Source organism: Sinocyclocheilus anshuiensis, unplaced genomic scaffold (genome assembly GCF_001515605.1).
Source record: "Sinocyclocheilus anshuiensis isolate Anshui unplaced genomic scaffold, SAMN03320099.WGS_v1.1 scaffold1817, whole genome shotgun sequence".
NCBI lineage: Eukaryota > Metazoa > Chordata > Actinopteri > Cypriniformes > Cyprinidae > Sinocyclocheilus > Sinocyclocheilus anshuiensis.
In genome coordinates this window covers 111,462-120,100 of record NW_015536564.1, presented here as the reverse complement: position 1 = coordinate 120,100, position 8,639 = coordinate 111,462, and positions in this window count along the sequence as shown.

The following is an 8,639-nucleotide window of genomic DNA, read 5'->3' as shown; positions in this document are numbered from 1 at the left end:
TGCGAGGCGCCATCTTGCATCTATTAATCCCTAAACATATAGGGGACTTTTTCCCAGGACATTTCCTTCGAAAATGAAATTTTACCAGTGTCCTCAGCTGCTCAGCAGGAGGGAGTCTATGGAGACTCCTATGTTCATTGGTGCATCCCAAAACACAATACTTGTAATGCCTCTTTAGCGCGGACATTGTATATCTCCAGCAGCTAACGTTACAGCAAGAAAACGGTAATGGCGGACCGTTGCTTCTCACTCAGGCCTGTGTCTATGCTAATAGGGTAGAGAGCGTCACAAATGGGTTAGACTTTTTCCTGTCAGTGACTTGTAAAGAGGGAGAATCTGAAACCACTCGTTTGGAGAGACTGTTTATAATTTATTGGGATTATAAAAAAAATGAGCGGGTGGATTTTTACCATTATAAGCGGGTTGTTTTTTGCATACTACGGCCACACAACTTTGTTCAAACACCTTATAAAAGTGATTTTTGCATAATAGCATTTTTAAAATAACATTTGAAGTTATGGTAGGAATGTATAGCTAATGTGGGGTAATGTGAAGTAATAGAGGTTTGAGTTTGGTATGCCAGGTTGGAGTTATACACCGATTTTCTGTCATGGTCTATGGACCCCCTGAATTAGCCTTGGCCACCACATGTATAAAACTCTAGCTCTGCCACTGCGCACAGGCATAGTCAAGGAGTGGCAAGGTGACACAGCATCTCTTCCCCTCTCAGGGAACCATTCCAACTTCTCCATGCCCAAGGCAATCAAGCCTGACCACAAGTCTGTGTTTAGGCACAGACACTTATTAAGCACAGACTTTAATTCAGATTACCCCTGAAGGAATCTAGATCCTGGGGTCTAATCTACATCAAGACTGTAGAGCCTGATGAATATATGTGAAGAGGACCATCCTGTCACAAAATGAATCTTGTAATGGTGCACTAGCAAGGGTTTTGCAAGATGTGAGACTCGAAGGGTGCTTTCACACCTGTAGATCGATTGCTTTGTTCCAGTACAGTGATTGAAATTATTACAGTGTTGCTTTTTATTCTTGGTGCGGTTCACTTTCACACGGCAAAGTTTCTAAACGGACCAAATTTGTTAATACAAGTCACACGCAAGTGAACTGTTCTCTCATTGGTCAAAGTTCCACGGTTTATTTTTCGGGATTCCACTTAGCTGTCATGCATGTCATCCATCAGGATGGAACGACAACAGCTTTGCGGGCTTATTGTTGTTTTTTTTTGTAGCTGTCGTTATATTAATTTATTCATTTTCAGGCCAGCAGCCATGTCACCCTGTAGTCCAAGACTGGTTGCCCACTGATAAAATGCACCTACTATGAAGAAGAGCAATAAGACGGCATTATAAAATGAAAAAAAGTGCGCTTTGATTTTAAATGGCGAAGAAGTTCTCACCCACAGACATTCACAGGTTCATTTTGAGGTTTTAGCAAAACAACAAAGCTAATGCTTTTCACGGAACTGATGTAATTACCCATCATGCATTGTGACATAGCCTGGTTCATTGGTCCGTTGGATCGGATTGCTTTCTCACTACAATCGAATCGCTCCAGAGTTCATTTTCTATCGAGCCGAGACCACCTCATTCAGGCGATCTCGGACCGATTGTTTTGGCGCGGATCCGAGCCCAATTGCCGTGTTCACATATGCCCAAACGAACCGAGCTAAGGGGGGAATTGTGCCAGGTTCCGAAACAACGGGCCAGGTGTGAAAGCACCCTAAATAGAGTGGGCTCTAACCACTAGGGCAGGGGTTTCAAACTCAGTTCCTGGAGGGCCACAACTCTGCAGAGATTAGCTTCATCCCTAATTAAACACACCTGATCCAACTAATCAAGTCCTTCAGGCTTATTTGAAAACGGCATGGTTTGTGTGTTGGAACAGGGTTGGAATGAAACTGATTGACACCCCTGCACTAGAGGCAAAGACAAACAATGTGCCTCAAAGGACCAACTGGGCAGTAAGCTGGGTCCACTTAATGTCAATGATGTTGTTTCCCCACACACAAAAATGTTCGTTCATGCATTCTATTAATTGACATTAATAAACATTATTACAATACCAAAAGCAATCAACAATAATGATTTTCTCAGCATATAATGTTGCATATATTATGCAGGCGAGACGGTATATTTTAAACTATGAAACATGTTTTCCTTCAATTTGTCACCCTTCTGCAGAATGTCATCACAAATGCTATGACATTTAAAATAGCACAATAACATCTTATTTAACATAAGTATATATGCAAATATGTAATATACCACAGTTGTAAAGTGCTGGAAAAGTTTAAAAATGCACCTTGAAAATGCTTGAAAAGTACTGGAATTTGTATTTGGAAGGTGTAAGATCCCTGGTTGTCTGTTCTGACCAACACGTTGTAGCCCTTCAGCTGTGGAAATGTTTCAGAGCTAGAAACACTGCCCTCATCAAGCAATTTATGTGGCACTTGAGATAACACTGTCTAAGGGGGACTTCCGTTTCCTGTCTGCCGTGCTGCTGAGTGGTTTGCGATCGTAGCTCCGTGTAGCTTCACTTTTCTGTTTAATCTTTATCTTACTATCACTCTCTGTTGTTTAAAGTGATCAAATATAACTTAATTCCCACCATATTTCTGATATTATCTATCAAACTAATCTGATTAATTTGATCGTTCACTTTTATTCTAAAACCGTTGAGTGCAGCGCATTAGTGTTACAGGCCCTGGGCTGCGGGACGTGTTGGCAGATTAGAAAGTCTCTGTAAAAACAGAAAAAATTGAGGAGACAGGAGCACATATGTCTGTGTCGAACTATATGAAGTGGTATAAATATACACATTTTCTGCCCCCATGTCTTGAATTTGTGATCATTCTGAATGTATTGTAATCAGTGTTCGAACTATAGGGGGTTTGAGGTGCGCGTGCCTCAAAAGGGGGCTTACAATGAATTACAAAGATACATAACAGCTACAAGTGTATGTGTTACAGGCCCCGGGCTGTGGGACGTGTTGGCAGATTAGAAAGTCCCTGTAAAAACAGGAAAAATTGAGGAGACAGGAGTACATATGTCTGTGTCGCACATAATCCCCAGCAACTGTTTATTCAATGGTTTTCACATTGAAATTCAACAAAGCTTTATCAATAAAGTATAATTCTCTCTCCTCATTAATGCACAATTGTCATTCTTTCTTTTTCTCTACTGTCAAAACAATGCACATTTCACCTTTTCATTGTTTTACCTCTTATCCTACAAAACAACATACATTTGAGCTCTTCACTTCCTGGGTCTTCTCTTGCATCATTCATCCGTATACTCTCAACTTCACTGTCTTCCCTCCTTGGTGAAGATATTTAGCGGTGAACAGTTTCATCCACTAACCGACTACTGCCGCGATGACCCGCAATCTTCCATCCTGGTGTTGATAAAGGATGGCACCGAGGCCCTTTTCCGATGCGTCCATGTGTAGCACAGATGGGAGGTTGAAGTCCGGGTAAGCCAAGACCGAGGGATTTACTAGGATGTCCATCAGTCGGTCGAGTGTTTTCTGGTGCTCACTTGTCCATTCTACTGGTGTCCGAGAGGGCATTTGGGGACCCTTTCTTTTTCTTTGACTGTAATGTTTCGTTGTTGTCCCTGACTGAGTTTGGAGTAGCTCGTAGATTGTTTTTTCCACTCGTGAGAAATCTTGAATGAGGTGAGCTGGATGTTATACTCCCCATGGGTGCTCGAACATGTGTCACTGGTTTCTTTGCTTTGATGCATGGACATCTTTTGGTAATATACTCCTCCACTTCTCTCTTCATATGAGGCCAGTAGAACCTCTCCCTCATCAAGTGGATTACTCTTTCTTGGCCTACATGTCCCATCTTGTCATGCAGGTGTTCCAGAGCAAGTTGTCTATACTTGGTTGGGAGCACAAGCTGTTTCCTTCCAGCCACATGCCGATACAAACATCCATCCTCCATAGACAGTTTACTCCACTCTCTTAAGAGTTTCTTGGCTGGGCCTCTCATTCCTTTCCTCCTGTCTTCATCCGGCATCTCATCCGTCCCTTTCATCTCCAGTATCCTAGCGATCCCTGGATCATCCCTTTGAGCTTTTGCAAGTTCAACTTTGCTTACTGGTGGCAGCAAGGGAACAGGGGAGGTTTGATCCACGTTCGTGTGAGCTATATTGAGTGCCGCGATCCATGCCACATCCTTCCTCCTGGCGACATGAGTCCCATCCCAGACTGCTCTTACCACCTCTAGTGACAGGTCCTCTGTGCACTCCACAACATATTTTTCCACATCCAGAGGAAGGCGTGATAGCATGTCGGCATCAATGTTCGCTTTGCCAGGTCGATGTTTGATATCAAATCGAAAAACAGGCTATATTGAGTGCCGCGATCCACGCCACATCCTTTCTCCTGGCGACATGAGTCCCATCCCAGACCGCTCTTATCACCTCTAGTGACAGGTCCTCTGTGCACTCCGCAACATATTTTTCCACAGCCAGAGGAAGGCGTGATAGCATGTCGGCATCAATGTTCGCTTTGCCAGGTCGATGTTTGATATCGAATCAAAAATCTGACAATTCTCCCACCCAACGATGGCCTACTGCATTTAATTTTGCAGTGCTCATAACATAGGTTAAGGGATTGTTGTAGGTGTAGATGGTAAAGTGAGGGGCGTAGAACAGATAATCCCTGAACTTCTCGCATACTGCCCATTTTAATGCAAGAAACTCCAGCTTCCCACTATGCAGTCGGTAGTTTCTTTCCGCTGGAGAAAGGGTTCTAGAGCCATACGCGATGACCCGCAATCTTCCATCCTGGTGTTGATAAAGGATGGCACCGAGGCCTTTTTCTGATGCGTCCATGTGTAGCACAGATGGGAGGTTGAAGTCCGGGTAAGCCAAGACCGAGGGATTTACTAGGATGTCCATCAGTCGGTCGAGTGTTTTCTGGTGCTCACTTGTCCATTCTACTGGTGTCCGAGAGGGCATTTGGGGACCCTTTCTCTTTCTTTGACTGTTCTGTTTTGTTGTTGTCCCTGACTGAGTTTGGAGTAGCTCATAGATTGGTTTTGCCACTCGTGAGAAATCTTGAATGAATGGGCGATAATACCCGAGAAATCCAAGAAGATCCCTGGATCATCCCTTTGAGCTTTTGCAAGTTCAACTTTGCTTACTGGTGGCAGCAAGGTAACAGGGGAGGTTTGATCCACGTTCGTGTGAGCTATATTGAGTGCCGCGATCCACGCCACATCCTTTCTCCTGGCGACATGAGTCCCATCCCAGACCGCTCTTATCACCTCTAGTGACAGGTCCTCTGTGCACTCCGCAACATATTTTTCCACATCCAGAGGAAGGCGTGATAGCGTGTCGGCATCAATGTTCACTTTGCCAGGTCGATGTTTGATATCGAATCGAAAATCGGACAATTCTCCCACCCAACGATGGCCTACTGCATTTAATTTTGCAGTGCTCATAACATAGGTTAAGGGATTGTTGTCGGTGTAGATGGTAAAGTGAGGGGCGTAGAACAGATAATCCCTGAACTTCTCGCATACCGCCCATTTTAATGCAAGAAACTCCAGCTTCCCACTATGCAGTCGGTAGTTTCTTTCCGCTGGAGAAAGGGATCTAGAGCCATACGCGATGACCCGCAACCTTCCATCCTGGTGTTGATAAAGGATGGCACCGAGGCCCTTTTCCGATGCGTCCGTGTGTAGCACAAATGGGAGGTTGAAGTCCGGGTAAGCCAAGACCGGGGGATTTACTGGCATGTCAATCAGTCGGTCGAGTGTTTTCTGGTGCTCACTTGTCCATTCTACTGGTGTCCGAGAGGGCATTTGGGGACCCTTTCTTTTTCTTTGACTGTAATGTTTCGTTGTTGTCCCTGACTGAGTTTGGAGTAGCTCGTAGATTAGTTTTGCCACTCGTGAGAAATCTTGAATGAATGGGCGATAATATCCGAGAAATCCAAGAAGTCTCAGTACCTCTCCCACTGTCGGGGGTCTGTTACTCTTGAGTGCTACCACTGCTTCAAGATCGCGAGGGTCTATTCTCACTCCTTTGGCCGACACTAGACGACCCACATACCGGACTTCCTGACAGAATAGTTCACACTTCTCCGGCCTCAGTTTTACTCCATGGCGCCTCAGAGTCTTAAGGACTTTTCTGATTACTCCTACATGTTCCTCAAACGACCGGGCATAACACAACACATCATCGAGGTAGGGGACACAGCACTCATCCCTGAGATCATCCAGTATCTCCTCCATGCTGCTCTGAAACGCTGCGGGTGCGTTGGACAGGCCGAATGGGATTCTCACCCACTCGTATATCCCCCATGGAGTGATGAAGGCGGTCATGTGTCTCGAACCTTCGGCTATGAAGCCCTAGTTGTATGCTTTTCCTTGGTCAAGGATGCTAAAACACGAATACCCTCCCAGGGTGTCGATCAGGTCCTGAATCCTCGGCAAAGAGTGCCTGTCTGGTACGGTCTTTCTATTGAGTAGGCGGTTTTTTTTTTTTTACGCAGTTGGCTAGAGCAGTGCTGATTGGGGAGAACGGAGGTGCGCTCACTCTTGCCCAGGCTAAGTAAGATTGCAACTCAAGGCTGGCAGTCATGCATATGCTCTGGAACAGAGTAATATCGCGTCCACATCGCAGGCTTCGCGATTAGGAAATCGCAACGTCTCAAATTGCGATTTCGATTAATCGCACAGCCCTACTTCAGGATCAATATCTTGATGGATCGACCTCCGTGGACTTGGAGTCGATCCCGGACGAGCCCCCACAAATCTGTTACAGGCCCCGGGCTGCGGGATGTGTTGGCAGATTAGAAAGTCCCTGTAAAAACAGGAAAAATTGAGGAGACAGGAGCACATATGTCTGTGTATGCACATAATCCCCAGCAACTGTTTATTCAATGGTTTTCACATTGAAATTCAACAAAACTTTATCAATAAAGTATAATTCTCTCTCCTCATTAATGCACAATAGTCATTCTTTCTTTTTATCTACTGTCAAAACAATGCACATTTCACCTTTTCATTGTTCTACCTCTTTTCCTACAAAACAACATACATTTGAGCTCTTCACTTTGCTTCTTTACATCTATTCAAACAAATCAAACCGTATCTGATGAATATTAAATCAGCACACATGACTTAACATGTAAGGCATAAGGACCTGAGTAATAACATTCGTCTGCACTGGAATGTCTGTTTTAAACATTGTCTGGAGAAATGCATCGATATTTATATCACACATGAACTCTGATTAACTCAACACAATTACAATGCAAATAAGAAAATAATGCACATTTTAACCTGGTAACTGGTGCCGATGTGAGTCGAAATAAACACATTTCGCGAGCACATTACAAGCGTCCATTTTACCTCAGTACACACGCGGGCATTTTACCGCGTCCCTGAAATGGCGGATGGTCCACGCATTTACAATAACTTCGTAAACCGAACATTTATAAACCACGTAATTACAACCTAAACATACACATAATGATCACATCACTCGTGTGCATATTGTTTTTCGTTGTTGAATGTCATACCTGTAAAAACAGGAAAAATTGAGGAGACAGGAGTACATATGTCTGTGTCGCACATAATCCCCAGCAATTGTGAGGGCGCCAGCGCAACACTGCTCCTGGGAGTTCTCCGCTCATTGCCAAAATAAGAGTCATCCAGCTCATTTTCAGAATAAGAGTCCCGGTCTCACTCAGCAATAGACAATGACTCACATTTAACTGTTTTCAGCTTCCCATTACATTCAACATATCAACTATACGTAAAATTAAAACATAAAAAATGAAAAATAAACTTTTTCTTCCAAAATCACAATACCCAAAATGTGTACATATTTTAGGGTGTCACATTAGCATTCGTTAGCCAGTTAGCTTGTCATTCGCATTTCCATTCGCGTCTATTGCTGTGTTCTTTTTCTTTTTTTCTCGCTCCATTTCTTTTCTCTCTCGCTCCGTTTTTTCACGAGTTCATCAAACAACAGTGGTAAGTCAGAATCATTCATCAATCACGGTGAATAATGGCTTCTTCTCCTGCTATTGTTATTTGCACCGCTTGCCACATGCATAGTTTAGCTCTCTCTGTCGGCGACGAGGGATTCACATGTGATAAATGCAGAGAAATAGTTAGGCTGACAGAGAAGATTTCAGAATTAGAGACACGCATCCAAACTTTAATTGAAGACAATAAGAATGTGAGGGCCTTAGATACGGCTATGGATGCGACTAGTTCAGGGAGTCCTGTACATTGTTTCGGTTCCGGTTACAGAGCCTCCGCAGCAGGGCGACTGGGTGACTGTGAGTCACCGGTCAAAACACCGCTCTCTTATAGTTTCCATTAAACCATTACAAAATTCCTTTTTGTTTTGGGCATTATTCCAATAGGAATTACTGTTCTTCTATTGGTTGCCATCTTCCATATTACATCCCACCAATAGAATCCATCAAATAGGCACCATCATAGTTTACATTAAAACCAAACAAATTCCCATTAGAACCCTGAAATCAATTAAATTTGTTATTGTGTTTTGGGAGGGCTTCTATTGTTTTTTTCTTCAGCAGGCAAGATTATAATGGTATAACTACTTTTACAGAATTAACTTAATTAC